Source organism: Schistocerca americana, chromosome 1, assembly GCF_021461395.2.
Source record: "Schistocerca americana isolate TAMUIC-IGC-003095 chromosome 1, iqSchAmer2.1, whole genome shotgun sequence".
Classification (NCBI taxonomy): Eukaryota; Metazoa; Arthropoda; class Insecta; order Orthoptera; family Acrididae; genus Schistocerca; species Schistocerca americana.
The window spans coordinates 677,927,708-677,949,873 of record NC_060119.1 but is presented as its reverse complement, the minus strand read 5'-3'; the positions used below and the strand labels follow the sequence as shown (position 1 = coordinate 677,949,873).

The following is a 22,166-nucleotide window of genomic DNA, read 5'->3' as shown; positions in this document are numbered from 1 at the left end:
TTTTTCCTTAATTGCAAAAAAAAAATTTTATATTTATAGCTGCAAAGAAAATCTTCCTTGTGTAGTTAACTTTCGGAGGGATCAAGTTCTCTAACATACTGTGCATGTTTCCACTCCTTCTCCCATAATACTCTGAGTAAGTCAATTGTCTTGCCAGAGCCTCTTCAAGGAGGTAGACATTCTGACTGCACCTGCACAGTTTACTAATAAAATTTGTCATAAGTTATCCATCAAAGTTTGGAGGGAAAAAAATTTTTTTAAAAAAATTGATATTCACAGTTATGCAAGAGAGAAAAAAATTGATATGTGTTATTAGCTGACTAAAACTGTTAAATATGCAGCCATTGAAACCGTCTCTTCCAGCAACTAATTCTTCCATGAAAACTAGTAGAAATTCTGCTGTACAAGGTATTTATTATTGTTGTTAAATTTAACTGTCTCACCTGTAGCAAGTTTTTTTAATTAACATATAGATCTGCTTAGTAACCCACAAATGGCCAGCATTTAACCAGAGTCATTCTATACATTCAAATCATGGAATTATCTCCCTCTTTAATGTTCTGAAGGAGGAAAAAAAAAACCGAAGCAGAAAGGAGGTAACATAATTGTTAATGCAGAATTCAATGGAAGTAGCATTTATTGAACACATCTGTAAAACATTGTGTATACTTACAGGTAACAACTGTTAAAATATACATATATTTCATCTTTGGGAGGATGTCAGTCTGAATTATACAATATTGAGCACAACATGAATAATATATTACCACTATTAATGGTATGTTAAGATAGAAAGCAATTACAGCAATAACTTGCAACACAGCCATGATTTTTCACATTGTATTGTAAAATATTCATTGATACAAGAAAAATCTTTAATAGCTGAGCAATAGAAAATCCATTCTCTCTTCAAAATATTAATTAGAAGAAAAATATTCATTTAAAAATCATACAATGCTGTACCAGTCATAAGAACCTGACTCCAGTACATATTTCTTGAAACTCTGCATGACAACATTCCATCAAAGAAAATTAAAATGGAGTTACAAGAAATTTTGGTAATTACATATACATACTGTCATACATGTTCCTTTCCGTTTAATCTGTCATTTTTGTTCAAATTTACTACATCTCAAACATGTACTTAATAAGGGATAACATGGTCAATAGGGCATAACCATTATTCAGCTGCTTACAAGAGTCACAGAAATCTAACTTGTGCCTGGACAGGTAAGTTCCATTTCCCACACAGACAAGAATTAAAGTTTATTCTCTAGTTAAAAGAAATCTTATCAAGACACTTATTACTCTCAACGGAATGTGCTAAGTTATTGTACAAATCATATAATGAAAAAAGGTAAGTATCAAGACATTTAGTGAAGGAGTTGGTGTATGCAAATTAAAAATTAAGTTCATCAGGAATGCCATTAATAACTGAAGATTATTTATTAATGTGCTGTGTCCAGTTCTATGAAAAATTTACCAGTTGACTGTTCATTTATTACAAGTCTTACTATTTCTGTAGCACCTACTCCTTAATAAAGCAACATGATAAATCAAAAATTTTCACAGCAGTGAGTCTGGAAGATAGGAGATGAGGTAGTGGGGGATGTGGAGCTACAAGGGCAGGTTGTGAATCATACTTTTGTATAGCTCAACCAGAGCAGCACTTGGCTACAGAAGGCAAAGATCCCAGTCCAGCACACAGTTTTATCCTGTTCAAATCTTTGTCAGACCGTACATCCCATCACATTTAATGGCATTCCTGAAATATAACTGCATTGCACACTTAAATCCCTTCTTAACAGACAATCACAGAATTCTTAAAATAAGTGTTACTTCAACTAAATTTGTACTTACAGAAACCTATTTCAAATTTCTTTTGACAACTAAAATACTGTTGTGACAACATTAATAAATAAATATTTGTGTGTTGTACTAAAGCATGAGCAATTTTAATTAAAATTAAAGAATAACTGCTAGGAAATCAACACAATCAAAAATTTTCTTCAGTACCCCAGTGCAACACTGTTTGTAACAACAAAATGTCACTTTAAATATCAGAAACTAGTGCCTCTGAATTTCACTGCACAAACATGTAACGGAAGAAATTCAACTTCACTTTTTTCATGTTCCACTGCCTTTTAGAATATGGTGTCTTCCAAATTTATTTCTGTGCAAATCAGCTCATCAATGGCCTCAGTCTACATTAATGGAGTGACAGAAAGTTTAGTGTTTACAAATAGCTTTTTGGCAGAATCTTTTCACGAAGTCCACATATATCCAAGAAGTAGTTGCTACACAAACTAAATGGTGTACTGCAGCACATATTCAGTCCACAATTGCCTTACCAAACCCAAAAGGTCATTAAGTGGACAACAAGTGAAAGTGACAAATTAAATCATCAATAATTCCATCACTGACATGTAATACCGATAGATGTCTTGAAGATATTTCATTCATTAATAGTAAAATATTAAGTACTCCGAGATTTCAATTTACAAGTGTAAAATAAATATATACATATATTATCTTAAAAACTTCCTGACTTTAAAATGCTGCCACATAAGTGTGTAGAAACAAAACTGGAGAAGCTGTATCATTACTATTTATAAAAAGCTGATTGGTACTGTTAGGTTATAAGATGTAGTGTTTTGAGAGAATTTTATGATATTAATCCACTAAAAATGAGAACTAAAAGCCTCTTTGACACTGGTGGGGCAGGCTACATTTGAAAACAGCTATAAAATTTACCTTCAAGCGAGTTGTGCCTTTGTTTAAAACTGAACTGTCACAATGACTTTCCATAATGTTTACTTGTTCAATTACAAAAGATAATTAAAAAGAGAATGAAAAATGTACGTGTCTAACCTCTCTTCTGCTACATGTGTGTTAATGCACCTGGCTCTTTATTCAAGCAGCTTCTTGACTGGCATAAGCAGAACCAAGACCGTTTAGCCACAAAAATTTAAGGGTGGAGATGCAGCGATTCAATTCCCATATCTCAGTGACATTAATCGCCAGAAGTCACTAACTACTAGATATAACCTTCTGTCAAGCTACAGTACCTGCTACATATCTAAACAATATGAACAAACAACATGTATAAAAATATATTGAATCTTAAATAGCCAGCCCACTAATATTTCAAAAATCCTGTATCCATAAGTAACAGATATGTAACTGTAATATTAAAATATATTAATTAAGTTTAACAGAATATTATTTAAAAAATAATGTTTTATTAATATTGTCCAAGAAATTATATAAATAATACACAAATGGTCTTGTATTTGGGAACACCTTTGGCATGGTGCTTGCGTGCCTTGTCAGCAAAACAGACTAGTTCACATTACCATATGACTTCAGGGGGTAAAACTTTGGTAGTGCTAGCTGCCGAAACATATGCAGAGTATGCTCACAAAAGAGAGTCCAAACCTCTTAATACATGCATCATACACAATGCTTTTATCACCAGGAACTAGAACAGTATCCCTGCAACAAATTGAAGAAATTACAATTTACAAAGGTGGAAGAGAAACTTTAGATGAAGTGATCACAATGCCATGAGATATATGTTAAATTAACTGAACACTGTGAGTGTCTTTTAATAGTGCCCGTCTTCAATTGACGTGTCTTCTTTACAATAAATAGCAATCTGTCTTTCTCTATGTTGATGATAAAGCACGATATTAGTTACATTAGTGTTAGTCATCAGACATGATATAAATAATGCATTTGAAATAAAAATGGACCTGTCTATGAGCACAGAAATCAGTACTAGAAAAGATGTAGGGGCAAAGTGTTGATTCATCTTGGTGATACAGATAAATAAATGAATCAAGTAGCACATAAGGTAGCCATTAATTTATTTATCTGTATGATAAATAAATGAATGGATTAGCACATGAGGTAGCCATTCATTTATTTTTCTGTATCACCAAGATTAATCAATACTTTGCCCCTTCATCTTTTCTAGTACTAATTTCTGTGCTCGTAGATGGGTCCATTTTTATTTGCATATAACAATCTGTTGTTGTTTATGAATTTGCATACAAAATAATGCATTTCAAAATATAAATTGCCACTGACAGATATCGCTCTTACATGTTTCTATGTGATTCTATATATGCAAAACTTTTTATGTTCAGGAGCAGATGCACCATATTAAACATAACTTTGACAACAGAATTATATTGTAGAAGTTTATATAAGGTGATCCAGTACAGAAGAAGTCAATGTTAAGATTAAATTGGAAGAAAATATTACATAGTTTAATAAATGTTACAACCATAAGCATTCAAGATCTGGAGAGGAAAAAACACGACTGTCTGTCTTCCCAGTTTGTGGACCTTTTTGCCACTTGGTACTTTATTTCAATGTAAATAATGGTATCTATCTGTTCCCACCTTCCTGCTAACAGACAACTGTTTTTTAATGTAGGAGATTCCAGCAAGAACTTAAAAACCTTAGACTCAAATCTGAATGGTTATTGAGTGGTGTAGGTCCATAGCTACATAAACTTGACTATACGGGAAACATTACCTTCCAAAGGGCTAGGTCCATAGCTACATAAACTTGGCTATATAGGAGACATTACTTTCCAAAGAATTACCTTTATTGTCTCAACATCTAGATCGTAATTTGTTCTGTAATGTACAATTTCATATTCAAATGCATTTGTTGTAAGCTACTGTATACATCCTCTGGAATGGATATGGAAGCAAGGCTGAGATGTTAGCAGCAATGCCACAAAATTCACTGTGTAAACAATACCACTCGAAAGATACTGCTGGTCATAAATAAAAAAATCCACACTATAACTTGACCCATTGCTGGTTTGCATACTAGTTGCTGCTGCGGCTGTATTAACTTGAAGACTCATTTGATGCAGCTCTCTGCACTACTCTCTACCCTGTCCAACCACAAGCATCTTCATATCTCTGCTTAACAAGTGCAACCTATATGCATTTGAAATCTGCTTACTGTAGGTAAGCTTTGTTCTCCCTCAACAGTTTTTACACCTCCTCCCACACTCCCCTCCTTTAACAAATTAGCAATTCCTTGATGTGACAAAATGTGTTCTGTCAACCAACCACTTCATTTAGTCAAATTCCACCATATATTTTTTCCCAATTTAATTCAGTATCCATGCAAAAGTTATTCAATCTATCTGCCTATCCTCGGCATTCTCCTGTAGCAACACATTTCAACAAAAAAAGTTATGTTTCAAATACCAAGAACTACTGTCTCTGAGCGGGTTGTAGGTTGTATTCCAAAAATGAACAGCATAGAGACATAAGTGATGACACTTTCTGCAGGACCTGATCATCATTTAGCAGGACAATGCTCAAGCACATACTGAGCAAGCTGTTACTGATTTGTTTGACTGATGGCGCTGCTAAGTGCTATACCACCCTACTGCACTCCCCTGACTTAGCCCTCGTCAGTTCAACTTGATTTCTAAACTGAAGGAAACACTTCACAGCATTTGCTTCAGAACTGCTACAAATTTGCCGAGCAACAGACGACAATGCTCGAACTGTCAACAAAACTGGCACTGCTAAGAGTATCCTATGACTTCCACATTGCTGGCAACAGGTTATATGCAATGCTGATGACTACTTTGAAGTCCAGTAAAACTTTGAAACACATGTCTCTTTCGTATGGGCTGTAAATAAATAGTTGCCACTGTTAAAGTTCCGACCCTTGTAGAAATCTAAAGTGTTAACAATGTTAAATTTGGCTTTGCGCAAAGTTTTGTGAGGTGGCTTTCTCTTTCATTTCTTTCCCACAATACATTTCGTTCTACTATTTGTCCTTGTCTTCCTTTCCCCACTACTGAATTCTAGTCCTCCATTTCAATTAAAGTTTTGTCTTGTGTAACTATCAGTATAATTTCTTTTATTTTATCATTCTTTCAATCACTTCATCATCTATGGAGCTAGAAGAAATATAAACCTTTACTGCTATTACAGGCATTGGTTTTATACCTATATTCGCCAGTCTAAAGCATTCGCTATGCCATTCATAGTAGCTTACTCTCATTCCTATTTTCTTAACTGCAACAGGCAGAAGTTGTGCTTTGTTGGTGCCACATATTATAGCGATTTTGACTGAGGTAAACTCATGCTGCACTGTTCTTCTTCGATATGCCAGTGTAGAAGTTGGCACAAAAACAGCTAAGTGAAAAATCCATGCAATTTGAACGTTTATTTATATATAAAAACCAATTTCAGAACTTTCCTTCGTATAAGACCATCTCTACAAGATTCATCTGCAGCTTGGAAATTCTAGATTCACATATTTTACTGTTTGTGTTGCTTCTGCATAATCTTTCATTGACTGTACCAATATCCGTTTGTATTGTGATATATTGTGTAATCTGCTAGTGTTGTTGTCAACTGTAGGCTTAAACATAAATTGTGCCCTTTTAAACTATTTGAGAACAGTGGGCCTATCGTCATTCAAAACAACTGTTCTCTAACTTCATTGTATAATTACATGAGAAACAGGTTATTTTTGAGGATTTTTGGATGCTTACAAAACTATGTTTTCATATGTTAGCAGTACAAGTGTTCGGGATATGTAACTTATTCCATAGCAAATCAGTGTTTGTGGTTCACAGTTACTGCCACAGAATACATCACACCTGAATTTCATTATATATTGAGGCAAGTAAATGTGCAGTTCGAGAATTTCTGTACGCTACCACTGTCGCTGTATAATCTATGAGTATTTTGTAGTAAATTGATTTTTGTGACACTGCACCAGTCAAAATTCAGCCCCACTGTGAATGCCATCCTTGAACACGGGATGAGTTTGTTGATGTTCGTAAGTAGCTGGAAACAGCCCCAACTACTCTCAAATTATTGGCAGCTATTGCGAATTGGAAGAGCTCCGGAGAGTCATGTACATGTGATACTGGTACCAGAGATGCATCAAGTCCAAGTCCTGTCCTCTTGTGTGGATCCTGACTCCTCTGCAGAAAGTACGCGATCTATTATTACTCATCTATTTGAATGCAAGTGGTGTGTCAATGGTAGATGTAGGTGGTGTCCTTTACAGAGTGGACAGGGACCACAGTGTTGCATTGATCCCCCTAATCAACAAGTTCGAGATGCTGTCTTTTGCTGAAACTGAAATTGAGCCAGTGAGCTCACTTCATCTATTTTTGGGGAAACCTGTTCTGTCTGGTATCAAAAGGAAGCAAAAGCAAAAGGATGTCTATTAATCATCGGCAGTTCAAACATGCAGTGAATGATGGTAACTCTTACAGAAATGGCAGCAAGGGACAGGATATGACACTAGACACACTAGGTGTGTATGCCTGGGGGCCTCATTCAACATGTTGAAGGGACTATTCCAACAGACACTGAGGGAACAGGGTGCAACAAACTGCAGATTGTGGCACACATTGGAGCAAATGATGTCTGTCTTTTTGGGCTCTGAGATCATACTTGGGTCAGTCCAGTGCCTGGCAGAAAAGGTTGAGAAGACCAGCCTTGTGCATGGAGATTCATTGAAGCACACAGTTTGCACCATTGTCCCCAGAACTGATCATGGCCCTTTGGTTCCGAGTGAAGTGGAAGGACTGAACCAGAGAATTTGAAGGTTCTTTGACAAGCTTGACTGTGATTTCCTAGACTTGCACCATATGGTTCAGAACTGTAGGGTCCCCCTAAATAGTTACGGGGTGCACAGTCAGAGGCTGCTACTCAGGTAGCTGACTGTGTGTGGGGTGCACACAAGAGTTTTTTAGATTAGGCAACTTTCCATCCAATCCAAAAAAAATAAAAAAAAAATGCCTCCCACTGGTGAGAGTATTAAAATCCTAATGGTTAACTGCTGAAGCATTCGCAACCAAGTGACAGAGTTTGAAGCGCTCATGAAAAGCAGTAAAGCTCATGTAATACGAGGTACAGAAAGCTGGTTAAAAACTGAAATTGATCGCAGTGCAAGTTTTGGGGGAAATTTAAGTGTATATCAAAAGGATACACAAATGAGAAATGAAGGTGGTGTATTTGGCGCAGAAGACAAGAAACTCAAATCCACCGAGATAGAAACTGAAGATGCATGTTGAGATAGTTTGGGTAGGGTACAATATCAGGCATAGGCATAAAATGATTACTTGATCCTTCTATTGCCCACCAGACTGTCTCCTAATGTAATCAAAAACTTTAGAGAACACCTCAGTTCACTTGATACATACGTTTTCCAACCATACTGTAATAATTGGCGGAGAATTTAATCATCCAACAATAAACTGGAAAAATCACAGATTTTTAAGTGGTGGACATGATAAGACATCTTGTGAAACTTTACTAAATGCCTTCTCTGAAAACTACATAGAACAATTAGTTATGAACCCAATTCATGATGAAAATATACTGGACCTTATGGCAACAAATAGACCTGACCTCTTTGAGGATGTCCACATCGAACCTGGTATCAGTGACCATGACAGAGTTGTTGGCAATAATAATTAGCAAAATACAAAGGGCAACGAAACCAAGCAGAAAGATATAAATGTTCAGTAATCTAGACAAAAAATCAGTAGTGTCATATCTCAATGAAGAACTTGAAACTTTCAACACGGGGCATGAGCAAGTACAGGCAATATGGCTCAAGTTTAAAAAACTAATTGACCATACATTCGATAGATATGTACCAGGGAGAACAGTTCATAATGGGGTGACACTCCATGGTATACAGTAATTGTAAACAAACTTCTAAACAAATAGAGATTATTGCATAATAGGTGTAAAACAAAGCATAGGGCTACGGACAGAGAGATGCTGAATGAAACGTGATTAGCTGTCAAGAGAGCAACACATGATGCCTACAATGACTACCATAGCAGAATACTGTAAACTGATCTTTCACAAAACCCATTCTCTTGCAAATGAGACAGGAACTGAGATTGAGGGTAGCAAAGTAAAAGCTGAAATGCTTATCTCCATTTTTAAACGTTCCTTCACAAAGGAAAATCCAGGAAATTGTCACAATTTTAATCCTTGTACCACTGAAGTGATAAATGAAGTAAGTATTAGTGTCAGTGGTGTTGAGAAACAGCTGAAATCATTAAATCTGAACAAAGCTCCAGGGCCCGATGGAATCCCTGTCAGATTCTATACAAAATTTGTGCCTGAGTTAGCCCCTCTTCTAACTATAATCCTTCGTAGATCACTCGAACAAAAAACTGTGCCCAGTTCTTGGAAAAAATCATGCCACACCAGTCTACAAAAATGGTAGTAGAAGTGATACACAAAACAACCGTCCAATATCCTTAACATCAATTTGTTTTACAATCTTAGAACATATTCTGCACTCAAACATAATGAGGCATTTTGAATAGAATAACTTCCTCAATGGCAACCAGCATGGATTCTGAAAACATCAATCATGTGAAAATCAACTCACTCTTTTCTCACATGACGTACTGAAAGCTTTGGAACAAGGCAGCGGGACAGACACAGTGTTTCTTTATTTCCAAAAAGAATCTGACTCAGTCAACACCTTTGGTTATTGTTAAAAGTATAATCATATGGGGTATCAAGTGAAATTTGCAACTGGATTGAGGACTTTTTGGAAGCGAAGATGCATCATGTGTTCTTGGATGGAGAGTCATCTTCAGATGTACAACTAACTTCAGGTATGCCCCAGGGAAGTATGTTGGGACACCTGCTGTTCATGTCGCATGTTAATGACCTTGCAGGCAATATTAAGAGTAACCTCAGACCTTTTGCAGATGATGCAGTTATCCATAATGAAGTACTACCCGAAAGAAGCCGCATAAATATTCAGTCAATTGTTGATAAGGTTTCAAAGTGGTGCAAAGATTGGCAACTTGCTTTAAGTGTTCAGTAATGTAAAATTGTGCACTCCACACAATGAAAAAAATGTAGTATCCTATGACAATAATACCAATGAGTCAATGGTGGAATCATCCAACTCATACAAATACCTTGTATAACACTCTGTAGGGAGTATGAAATGGAAGGTCAGTAGGCTCAGTCATGGGTAAAGCAGGTGGTATACTTCTGTTTATAGTTGGAATACGGCGGAAGTGCAATCAGTCCACAAAGGAGATTGCTTACAAATCACTCATGGGACCAGTTCTAGAATACTTCTGAAGAGTGGGGACCTGTACCAAAGAGGACTAACAGGGGTTATTGAAAGTATACCGAGAAAGGCAGCACAAATAGTCACAGGTTTGTTTGAGCCATGGGGGATTGTTACAGAGATACTGAACCAGCAGACTCTTGAGGACAGAGGCAAACTATCCCAAGAAAGTCTATTAACAAAGTTTCGTGAACCAGCTTTAACTGATCACTCCAGGAATATAATACAACTCTTACATATCACTCATCAGGGATCATGGGGATAAGATTAAAATAATTACAGCACACACAGACGCATTCAGACAATCATTCTTCGTGTTCTCCTTATGTGACTGTAACGGGAAGAAACCCTAAGAACTGATACAATGGGATGTACCCCATGCCTTGCACTTCACAGTGGTTTGCAGAGTATAGGTGTAGATGTAGATGTAGTCATTATTTGCTATAAACCTACATTATCCCTATTTCATTTTGCGTTCATAATCCTTTACTCACCCAACCAGAAGTCCTGTTGTTCCTACCACCACACCACATTTAATTTCTACCTATCACATTATCTTTTTAAATCCTGATTAAGGGATCTAACATTCCACACCCACAAACCTACTTTTTTCCCCCCCAAGATGACAACATCCTCCCGAGTAGTCCCTGTATGGAGATCTGAATGGATGATTGTTTTACCTCCAGAATACTGTTCTTAAGATGATTTCATCATTATTAAGCTGTTCAGTAAAGCTACACGCATTTGGGAAATATAAGCTGCAGTTTCTCTTTGTTTTCAGTCTTTTACAATACCAATATAATACAGCCATGTTTTGCTAATTCTGAGCCAGGTCATTCTATCATTCTGACTGGTGCCTCTGCAACCACTGGAAAGGCTGTTGCCCCTCTTCAGGAACCATATGTTAGGCTAGCCTCTACAGAGATACCCCTTCAATGTGGTTATATCTTAGGTTAAGGCTGGCTATATCATTGAGGCATACAGGCCACCTCACCATGGCATGGTCCATACAATTTATTTTCTTTTGCAGGTCTGATGTACAAACTCACTTCAGCACACTTTTTTCTCTATGAATGTGTTTACAATTGACATGGTATAAGCTTTCTAGTGCACTAACACAATCCATCCATCTGGCTCAAATGTAGTAATGTTGTCTTCATGTCTTGGACTCATACCAACAACATCCCTTCATTATCTTTATTCCACAGTCTTCCAACTCAATGAACACTGCTGTTGCCGTCTTGAAAAATAGGGGTATCAATGTCCCACTGTGAGGTGACTGACTCCAAATGCTCATTGTATGCAGTTCTCAGTGCAATATTCTTTCACTAAAAGATGGGAATGGACCTTCATTCACTGCCTACAGCAGTTCCTGTTGTATGTGTGGATCTGGAAGCGATTTTAATTCACAAGCTACGAAACGTGTGTCTGGTCCCTCTCAGTCAGGATGTTTTTCCAGCCACAGTTCTGATATCATGTTCCATCACCACATGTGTTACGCTACTGCTTGTAAGCACATTGAATAATCTACCATGAAACACCAGTAAATCTAGCAACTTCACACACTGTACGGCAAGGACATGACCAAACACAATTATCCCTTTTTGCCAATCTGTCATGTCCTTACATTTACTCATGTTTATGAACAATGTCCACTTGAAACATAAATGTCTCACTAATCACCACTGTCTTATACTCACAGAGGCAATGTGTGTGGCTGAGCACGTGACTCGATTTCTGTGCCATCTACAAAGACTTAACGATTCATCTGTGCAATGCACACTGAGGTAACCAGTTTTTTGTCTGGTGAGCTTATAACATTATTGGTCTTCCAGTTATCACAAATGTTACAATATATTCCTTAGTGTGAAATCATTTCACATCTTTTATCATACAGATTGTCTCTCTCTTTTGTATCCCACAAACTTAACTCCTGTGAGCCACGGTAACGGTAAGTGTTCTTCCAATACATGCTATAGTTCCCAAGAAACCCTGGCTTTAAGTGAGTTCATCTCTTGTCTTATCTAGCCTTTTTCTTCTAAACATTCATTTCTTATTACATTCTCTCTTCTTGGAGACTTCAAAGCTACCTGTTTCCCCTTGATCTTTATTTATTAATTATTGATATTATTACCCTGAGTCACATTCTCTTGCAATAGATATCCTTTTCCTCCCTTTGAAAACTCCCACCCCTTTTCCCACCACTTCTTGTATATACTTCAATCTGCACCATGCCTTTCTTATTTACACCCTTTCTATGAAGAAAAAAAAAATGCGTTTAATATGGTTATGAGCGTGATGTAAATGGTTGGTTGGTTGGTTTGGGGGATTAAAGGGACCAGACTGCTACGGTCATCGGTCCCTTTGTCCAAATACAAAGAACACCCACAGAGAATAAAAACGAGGTACAGAAGAGACCACAGACGATACAGAACAAGAGAAACTGAGACAAAGACAAGACAAAACGAACTAAAACCACACATAGTGTGACGGTGGTTGGCCGACCATAGAAATAAAAAAGGAAAAGCCAACCACTTAGAAACACATTAAAAAATCAGGTTAAAATCATAGGCCAAAGGCCAGAATCAACACAAACCAATAAAATAAAACAGAAACATTCAGATTAAATGATAAAATCCCGCTGCCCGAATAAAACGTAAAACCAAGTCGGCCATAGTGGAGTTGTCTGTTAAAAGGGCAGGGAGCGTAGCAGGCAGCGCAAATGTCTGCCTGACCACAGCTAAAAGGGGGCAGGCCATCAATAGGTGGGCCACTGTCAAAGCCGCCCCACAGCGACATAGAGGAGGGTCCTCCCGGCGCAGTAAATAACTGTGTGTCAGCCGGGAGTGGCCAATGCGGAGCCGGCAAAGAACTACTGAGTCCCTGCGAGTGGCTCGCAGGGACGACCGCCACACAGCCGTCGTCTCCTTGACAGCACGGAGTTTATTGCGCATTGTCAGTTCGCGCCATTCATCGTCCCATAGAGCCAAGATTTTGCGGTGGAAGACTGCCCGCAAATCAGTCTCTGGGAGGCCAACGTCCAGAGATGGCTTACTGGTGGCCTCTTTCGCCAGGCGGTCAACATGTTCATTACCCAGGATACCGACATGACCGGGGGTCCACACAAAGACCACAGAGCGGCCGCAACGGGCGAGAGTATGCAGAGACTCCTGGATAGCCATCACCAGACGAGAACGAGGGAAACACTGGTCGAGAGCTCGTAAACCGCTCAGGGAATCGCTACAGATAACGAAGGGCTCACCTGAGCAGGAGCGGATATACTCTAGGGCACGAAAGATGGTGACCAGTTCAGCAGTGTAAACGCTGCAGCCATCCAGCAAGGAACGTTGTTCGGAATGGTCCCCTAGAGTGAGCGCATATCCGACACGACCAGCAACCATCGAACCGTCAGTGTAAACAACACCAGAGCCCTGATACGTGGCCAGGATGGAAGAAAAGCGGCAGCGGAAGGCCTCTGGAGGGACTGAGTCCTTAGGGCCCTGTGCCAAGTCGAGCCGAAGGCAAGGGCGACGAACACACCATGGGGGTGTATGCAAAGTAGCCCGGAAAGGAGGTGGAACAGTGAAAACCTGAAGCCCAGAGAGAAGCTCTTTGACGCGGACCGCTATTGTACAACCAGACCGGGGCCGACGTTCTGGCATATGGACGACCGACCGCGGGAACAGGAGACGATAGTTTGGATGCCCGGGCGAGCTTAGAACATGGGCAGCATAAGCGGCCAGCAAACGTTGGCGTCGGAACCGCAGTGGAGGTAGACCTGCCTCCACTAGTACGCTGTCCACAGGGCTGGTGCGGAAAGCACCAGTGGCAAGGCGTATCCCGCTGTGGAGAATTGGGTCCAGCACCCATAACGCAGATGGGGATGCTGAGCCATAAGCCAGGCTCCCATAATCCAGACGGGACTGGATTAACGCCTGGTAGAGCCGCAACAGGGTAGAGCGGTCGGCACCCCAGCGGGTGTGGCTCTAGCATCTCAGAGCGTTTAGATGCCGCCAACACGTCTGGTTAAGCTGCCGGATATGAGGCAGCCAAGTCAACCGGGCATCGAAAACCACCCCCAAAAACCTGTGGGTCTCCACCACAGCAAGGAGTTCGTCGGCAAGATAAAGCCGCGGCTCAGGATGGACTGTTCGGCGCCGGCAGAAATGCATAACGCGGGTCTTGGCTGCCGAAAACTGAAACCCATGCGCTACAGCCCAAGACTGCGCCTTACGGATAGCGCCCTGGAGCTGACGTTCAACAGCTGCAATGCCAGTAGAGCTGTAGTAAAGGCAGAAGTCGTCAGCATACAGGGAAGCGGAGACAGAATTTCCCACGGCCGCAGCAAGCCCGTTAATGGCTATTAAAAACAGACAGACACTTAAAACAGAGCCCTGTGGCACACCGTTCTCCTGGACGTGGGAGGAACTATACGAGGCCGCGACTTGCACGCGGAAGGTACGACACGACAGAAAATTGCGGATAAAAATCGGCAGAGGACCCCGAAGACCCCATCCATGAAGCGTAGATAGAATGTGATGACGCCATGTCGTATCGTACGCCTTCCGCATGTCGAAAAAGACAGCGACCAGGTGCTGACGGCGGGCAAAGGCAGTACGGATGGCCGACTCCAGGCTCACCAGATTGTCGGTGGCGGAGCGGCCTCTGCGGAACCCACCCTGAGACGGAGCCAGAAGGCCCCGAGACTCCAGTACCCAATGCAAGCGCCGGCTCACCATCCGTTCAAGCAACTTGCAAAGAACGTTGGTGAGGCTAATGGGACGGTAGCTGTCCACCTCCAGAGGGGTCTTTCCAGGTTTCAAAACGGGGATGACAATGCCTTCCCGCCATTGCGACGGAAACTCCCCCTCGACCCAAAGACGGTTGTAAAGATCGAGAAGGCGCCGCTGGCAGTCCACTGAAAGGTGTTTCAGCATCTGACAGTGGATGCCATCTGGCCCAGGAGCGGTATCAGGGCAAGCAGCTAGGGCACTGCGAAATTCCCACTCACTGAATGGAGCATTATAAGATTCCGGGTGGTTGGTGCGAAACGAAAGGCTCCGACGTTCCAGCCGCTCTTTAATGGAGCGGAAGGCCTGGGGGTAATTCGCAGAAGCGGAACTCATAGCAAAATGCTCTGCTAAGCGATTTGCAATGACGTCGGAGTCAGTACAAACGGCTCCATTCAGTGAGAGCGCAGGGACGCTGGCAGGGGTCCGATAGCCGTAGACGCGTCAAATCTTGGCCCAGACCTGCGAGGGAGTGACATGGAGGCCAATGGTGGGCACATACCGCTCCCAGCACTCCTTCTTGCCTTGGCGGATAAGGAGGCAGGCCCGCGCACACAGCCGTGTGAAGGCGATAAGGTGGGCTAAGGAGGGATGTCACTTGTGACGCTGAAGCGCCCGCCGGCGATCTTTAATCGCTTCAGCGATCTCAGGCGACCACCAAGGCACAACCTTCCGCCGAGGGGACCCAGAAGAACGGGGAATGGCAGATTCGGCGGCAGTAACGATGCCGGTGGTGACCGATTGAACCACCGCATCAATGTCATCAGTAGAGAGAGGCTCAAAAGCGGCAGTGGAGGAGAACAAATCCCAGTCAGCCTTATTCATAGCCCATCTGCTAGGGCGCCCAGAAGAGTGACGCTGTGGGAGTGACAAAATGAGCAGAAAGTGGTCACTACCACACAGGTCGTCATGCACACGCCATTGGACAGACGGTAAGAGGCTATGGCTACAGATGGAAAGGTCAATGGCAGAGTAGGTGTCATGCGCCACACTGAAGTGTGTGAAGGCACCATCATTTAACAGCGAGAGATCGAGCTGCGACAATAAATGCTCAACGATGGCACCTCGACCTGTGGCCACTGACCCACCCCACAGAGGGTTATGGGCGTTGAAGTCGCCCAATAGCAAGAAAGGTGGCGGCAATTGGGCGACCAGTGCAGCCAGGACATGCTGCAAGACATCACCATCCGGTGGAATGTAAAGACTGCAGACGGTAACAGCCTGTGGCGTCCACACGCGTACAGCGACAGCCTCTAAAGGTGTCTGGAGAGGGACAGACTCGCTGTGCAGAGTGTGAAGGACATATATGCAGACGCCACCAGACACCCTGTCATAAGCTGCTCGGTTCTTATAATAACCCCGATAGCCACGGAGGGCGGGGGTTCGCATCGCTGGAAACCAAGTTTCCTGGAGAGCAATGCAGAAGAAAGGGCGAAGGCTGATAAGTTGGCGGAGCTCAGCTAAATGGTGGAAGAAACCGCTGCAGTTCCACTGGAGGATGGTATTGACCATGGCGGACAAAGGCGTGACGGGACTGGGAAGGCAGATTACGCCGCTGGGTCACCTGCTGCCTCCGATTGAGCACCCGTGCTAGCGCTTCCATGGCGTCTGAGGGACCGGCGAGATCGAGGTCCTCAGCGGACGCCAGGATCTCCACCTCGTCCTCAGACGCAGAGCGTGAAGGTGGCGGTGGGGTGGCTGCCACCGCGAGTTCCTTGGGCTTAGAGCTCTTCTTCTTTGATTTCTCATGCTGCTCCTTGGGTTTAACTGGCTGGGAGGGCTTCACCGATTCAGTCTCCGGGACTGAGGAGGATCGTGAAGCCCGTCGACCAGCTGATTGCGGGCACTTACGCCACTGTCGGTCGTCAGCCTTCCCACTGGTGGAAACCTGGGAAGGGAGGGACCCGAGGGACCCCTTGCGAGCGTGAGAAGCCGAAGAAGTTGGACACTTCTCCAGCTTAGAAGCAGGGACGGACGTCCCTGATGGGGGGGATGGTGTTGCCCCTGAGGTAGGTGGCGCAGGAGCAACACGGTGGGTAGAGCCCCCCACTGGCAAGGGGGCAGGAGGAGTTGTACCACTCAGCGGTCCGGCTGGAAGTCGCGAAACTGATGGGGCGAGCACAGGTGTTGTAGCAGCGGCGTAGGATGACGTCATGCTCACGGGATGTAATCGGTCGTATTTCCGTTTGGCCTCAGTATAAGTCAGTCGGTCCAGGGTCTTATATTCCATGATTTTGCGTTCTTTCTGGAAGGTTCTGCAGTCTGGCGAGCAAGGTGAATGGTGCTCCCCGCAGTTGACACAGATGGGAGGCGGGGCACATGGAGTATCGGGATGAGACGGGCGTCCACAATCTCGACATGTGAGGCTGGAAGTGCAGCGGGAAGACATATGGCCAAACTTCCAGCACTTGAAGCACCGCATCGGGGGAGGAATATAGGGCCTGACGTCACATCGGTAGACCATCACCTTGACCTTTTCCGGTAACGTATCACCCTCGAAGGCCAAGATGAAGGCACCAGTAGCTATCTGATTTTCCTTCGGACCCCGATTAATGCGCCGGACGAAATGTACACCTCTGCGCTCTAAGTTGGCGCGCAGCTCGTCATCAGACTGCAAAAGAAGGTCCTTATGGTAAATAACCCCCTGGACCATATTTAAACTCTTATGCGGTGTGATCGTAACAGCAACAGCCCCCAACTTGTCACAAGCAAGGAACCGTCGTGACTGGGCAGAGGATGCCGTTTGGATCAGGACCGATCCAGAGCGCATTTTTGACAAGCCCTCCACCTCCCCAAACTTGTTCTCTAAATGCTCGACGAAGAACTGAGGCGTTGTGGAGAGAAAAGACTCCCCATCAGCTCTCGTACAAACTAAGAATCGGGGCGAATAATTGCTACTGCCATCCTGAGATTTACGTTCCTCCCACGGCGTGGCCAGAGAGGGGAACGTTTTCGGATTGTACTTTTCAGCATTAAATTGAGCCCGAGAACGCTTAGAGACTGCTGGCGGCTGGCCGCCAGCGAGAGATGATGTACCACGCTTCATTGCGGGTCATCCGCCCTGATGCCACCTACTCCAACCAAGGGCCCTCCCCACGGGCGCCACCCAGCCGCAGCAATAGCCACCTGGCAGGACGGCCATTGCTGGGAGTCCTGATGCCCCAAGGAGATGGGCATCTACTCCTTGGCATACGTGGGGAGTTAACGGCGCAGGCATCAGTAGAGCGATCCCTGTGTTGTCAGGGGGCTACAACCAAGCGGGTACATGGCGGCCCCACCACAACGGGCTGGCTACCGTGCTGGATCTTAGGTGCAAAACTGTCCAAGGTTGTCGTCGCAGTTAAAAGAAACACCGTAGATTGCAGCGTGGGAATCGCACCCAGGGACGGATCCTCGCCCAAGAGATGGAAAACGAGCGGGACCCCAGTGCAACGACGAAAAAGCCGGCTAAAGGTCTCAACGCACGACGGATACAGTGCACCATGTAAGGCGCCCTTCCCCAATTGGCTCGCTCTTCGGAATAATTTAGAAAGATGGAGGTCAAACCCGAGAGGGGACCATCACATAAGGCCGAAACATTTGAGACTCCTTTTAGTCGCCTCTTACGACAGGCAGGAATACCGCGGGCCTATTCTTATCCCCGAACCCGCAGGGGGGCGTGATGTAGATGAGGGTGAGCCTTAACAGCTAATGATAATGGTGACATTTGTCCTAACGACAATTTTACTCTGTGTGAGGCTGGGGGACACAGACAGCCTGGTGTTGATTGGCATGAGTTGATTCCATCACATAAACAACAAAGTGTTTGAATGTGCAAAAATTATGAAAAAAAACTGTGGCATTTCACCAGTGATACTGAATGATGTAACAGTAATCACACTGATGGAAAAAGTATCACAACATCAAACATTAATTAATGTAGAGTAGAAAAATTTTCATAATACATTTTTCTGGGTAATATACACTAAAGCGCCAAGTAAACTGGTATAGGCATGCGTATTCAAATAGAGAAATATGTAAACAGGCAGAATACAGCACTGCAGTTGGCAATGCCTATACAAGACAACAAGCGTCTGGCATAGTTGTTAGATCAGTTACTGCGGCTAAAATCGCAGATTATCAAGATTTAAGTGAGTCTGAATGTGGTGTTATAGCCGGTGCATGAGCAATGTTGCACAGTATTTCTGAGGTAGCAATGAAGTGGAGATTTTCCTTTATGACCGTTTTGAGAGTGTACTGTAAACATTAGGAATTCGGTAAAACATCAAATCTCTGACATTTCTGTGCCTGGAAAAAGATCCTGCAAGAATGGGACTGACAACGACTGAAGAGAATCATTCAACATGACAGAAATGCAACCCTTCTGCAAATCGTTGCATATTTCAATGTGGGGCCATCAACAAATGTCAGCATGAGAACCATTCAACAAAACATCATGGGCTTTCGGAGCCGAAGGCCCACTCGTGTACCCTTGATGACTGCATGACACAAAGCTTTACACCTCGCCTAGGCCTATCGACACAAACATTGGACTGTTGATGACTGGAAACATGCTGCCTGGTGGACAAGTCTCATTTCAAACTGTATCAACTGGATGGACATGTACAGGTATGGAGACAACCTCATGAATCCATGGACCCTTAATGTCAACAGGGGATGGTTCAAGCTGGTTGAGGCTCTGTAATGGTGTGCAGCGTGTGCAATTGGAGTGATATGGGACCCCTGATAGGTCTAGATATTACTATTAGGTGACATATTCATAAGCATCCTATCTGATCACCTGCATCCATTTATGTCCATTGTGCATTCCCATGGACTTGGGCAATTCCAGCAGGACAATGCAACTCACCATATGTCCAGAATTGCTACAGAGTGGCTCCAGGAACACTACTCTGAGTTTAGACATTTCCCCTGGCCACCAAACTCTCAAGACGTGAACATTATTGAGCATACCTGGGATGTCTTGCAACGTGAGATCTCCACCCCCTCGTATTTTTATGGATTTACGGACAGCCATGTAGGATTAATGGTGTCAATTCCCTCCAGCACTACTTCAGACATTAGTCGAGTCCATGCCACATTGTGTGATGGCACTTCCGTGTGCTCAGGGGACCCTACATGATATTAGGCAGGTGTACCAGTTTCTTTGGCTCTTCAGTTTATTCAAGTGGTTAACACTGTAAGAACACAGTTTAATGTAAGCATGAGATACACCATTGCATGTGTGAAATGCTGGTCCATTAATAACCGATGTAACCACCAGAATGTTGAATGCAAGTTTGCAAACGTGCATGCATTCCGTTGCACAAGTGTCAGATGTCAAATTGTGGGATGGAGGTCCATGCCTATTGCACTTGGTCTGTCAATATAGGAATGGTTAATGCTGTCTGTGAATGATACTGGAGTTATCATCTGATTATGCCCCATATGTGCTTGACTGGAGACAGATGTGGTGATTGAGCAGGCCAAGGCAACATGTGGTCATTCTGTAGAGCACGTTGTGCTACAATAGCGGTACGTGGGCAAGTGTTATCCTGTTGGAAAACACCACCCCCAACGCTGCCCACGAATAGCAGCACAACAAGGCAAATCACCAGACTGATGTACAAATCTGCAAGTCAGGGTGCATTGATTAACAGTAAGAGTGCCCCTACTATCATACAAAATCATACCCCGACCATAATTCCAGCTGTATGTCCAGTGTGTCCAGCATGCAGATAGACTGGTAGCAGGCCCTCAAATGCCCTCCTCCTAATCAACACACACCCATAACTGGCACTGAGGCAGAACCAGCTTTCTTCCGAAAACCCTTCCACAGCTAGCAGCACTTAAGTCGCACATCAATCAGTCTCCAGCACCAACTTTGCCTCCACTTAACTTTCAACAGTGTTTCAATTATTACAATCATTATACAGTTGCAGCTTGGCTGCACAAGTTTTTTTTGGTGAATAAAGATGCTGAATATTCACTTTTTCAAGTGGTAAATGTGAAGAGAATCACTCTGACATTCTACACAGCCTTGAATATGTCTCTCACAGCAGGATACAAAAGCTAAGCAGAAAAAACTGCCTTAAGATGATGGTTAAAATCCAAAAAATAATACACAACCACATAAGCCCTGTCCTACCCTCACCATGGTCCTGCATGCTCCCAAAGGCAGCAATAGTATCCCCCCCCCCCCCCCACCACCACACACACACACACCCACACACACACACACACACACACACACTTCTTCGGTACACACACTACCCATCCCCTCCCAGGATGCTGCTTGCCTCACATGTAGTTGCACTCGGGCATTAGTGCCTGCAAAAGACAGTGACCAATTGTGTGTGATTTGTGAATATGTGTGAGCGTTCTTCATCTGTTGAAGGACATAGTCTAAAATGAATATTCTAGAGTTTTCTTTCACTTTCTTCTTCTTTAGAATGTTCCACTCTTCCACTATTTGCACTTTCAATTAGCTAACAGTTTACTACCTAAAGATAAAAAATTGTGATGTTTTTGAAAACAATCTAGGTACAATCTGTCCATTAAATTCAACTAATGCAATTCTGCCTCACAAGAGATTTAAAACTTTTAAATATCTCTGTATAGTTCAAAGCATTTTCCATAAATTGTAAATGTACTCTGCATAATAACTTTGTTGCGACACCACATGTATCCGATTTAAATTTTTTGTACCTGCACAGGTGTTATAATGATGCTAAACCACCTTGCTGGCACAAATGCCATTATTCTAACCAACAATGGGTGCTCGACCAGGTAGCTGAACACCGGAAGAGGGAAAACACGACTTGTAAACCAATGTACACAGAGCAGTGTGTCCACACAGTGTGTAGAAGAAATACAATCAGCATGAATGATCAAATCAGCTAGAATGCAGAATCCAGGACACAATGAAATGCTGAAGCCAGATCCGCAATGGTTGATCCCAGCATAAGAAGGGATTGGCCTGGTCTATAGCCACTGCAGGTAAACATCTGTATCACTGGGTCTGTGCTCTGTGTGCTGTTTGTGATAGCTGCCTGTAGTACTCCTCTACGAGGCCCATGCCAGCTCATTTGTGTCAATATGTATGCCCACCGGTAGGGATTCTAAATCCCTCCACCCTGAAAAGGGGTTTTAGGGCTGAAAATGGCCTGATTTCTGTCGAAAACTTCATCACAAACCCAGAACTGGGGCACAAGATTTCCCAGCAGTGGGTCTACCACTGAGTAGGCAATGTCCACACAGAGCCAAGATGTG

At 43.0% G+C, this 22,166-nt stretch overlaps 1 protein-coding gene across 4 annotated transcripts in view; it reads right to left on the bottom strand.

The window, feature by feature from the left end:
* Window positions 1–639: 639 nt before the first annotated feature.
* The window catches only part of LOC124608858 (protein UBASH3A homolog), a 257,494-nt gene continuing 235,967 nt past the window's right edge, over window positions 640–22,166 (bottom strand). For all 4 annotated transcript variants that reach the window (XM_047140020.1, XM_047140022.1, XM_047140023.1 and 1 more), the window contains one exon: window positions 640–3,495. The gene's annotated coding sequence lies outside the window, so the exon portion shown is untranslated. The remainder of the gene's footprint in view (window positions 3,496–22,166) is intronic.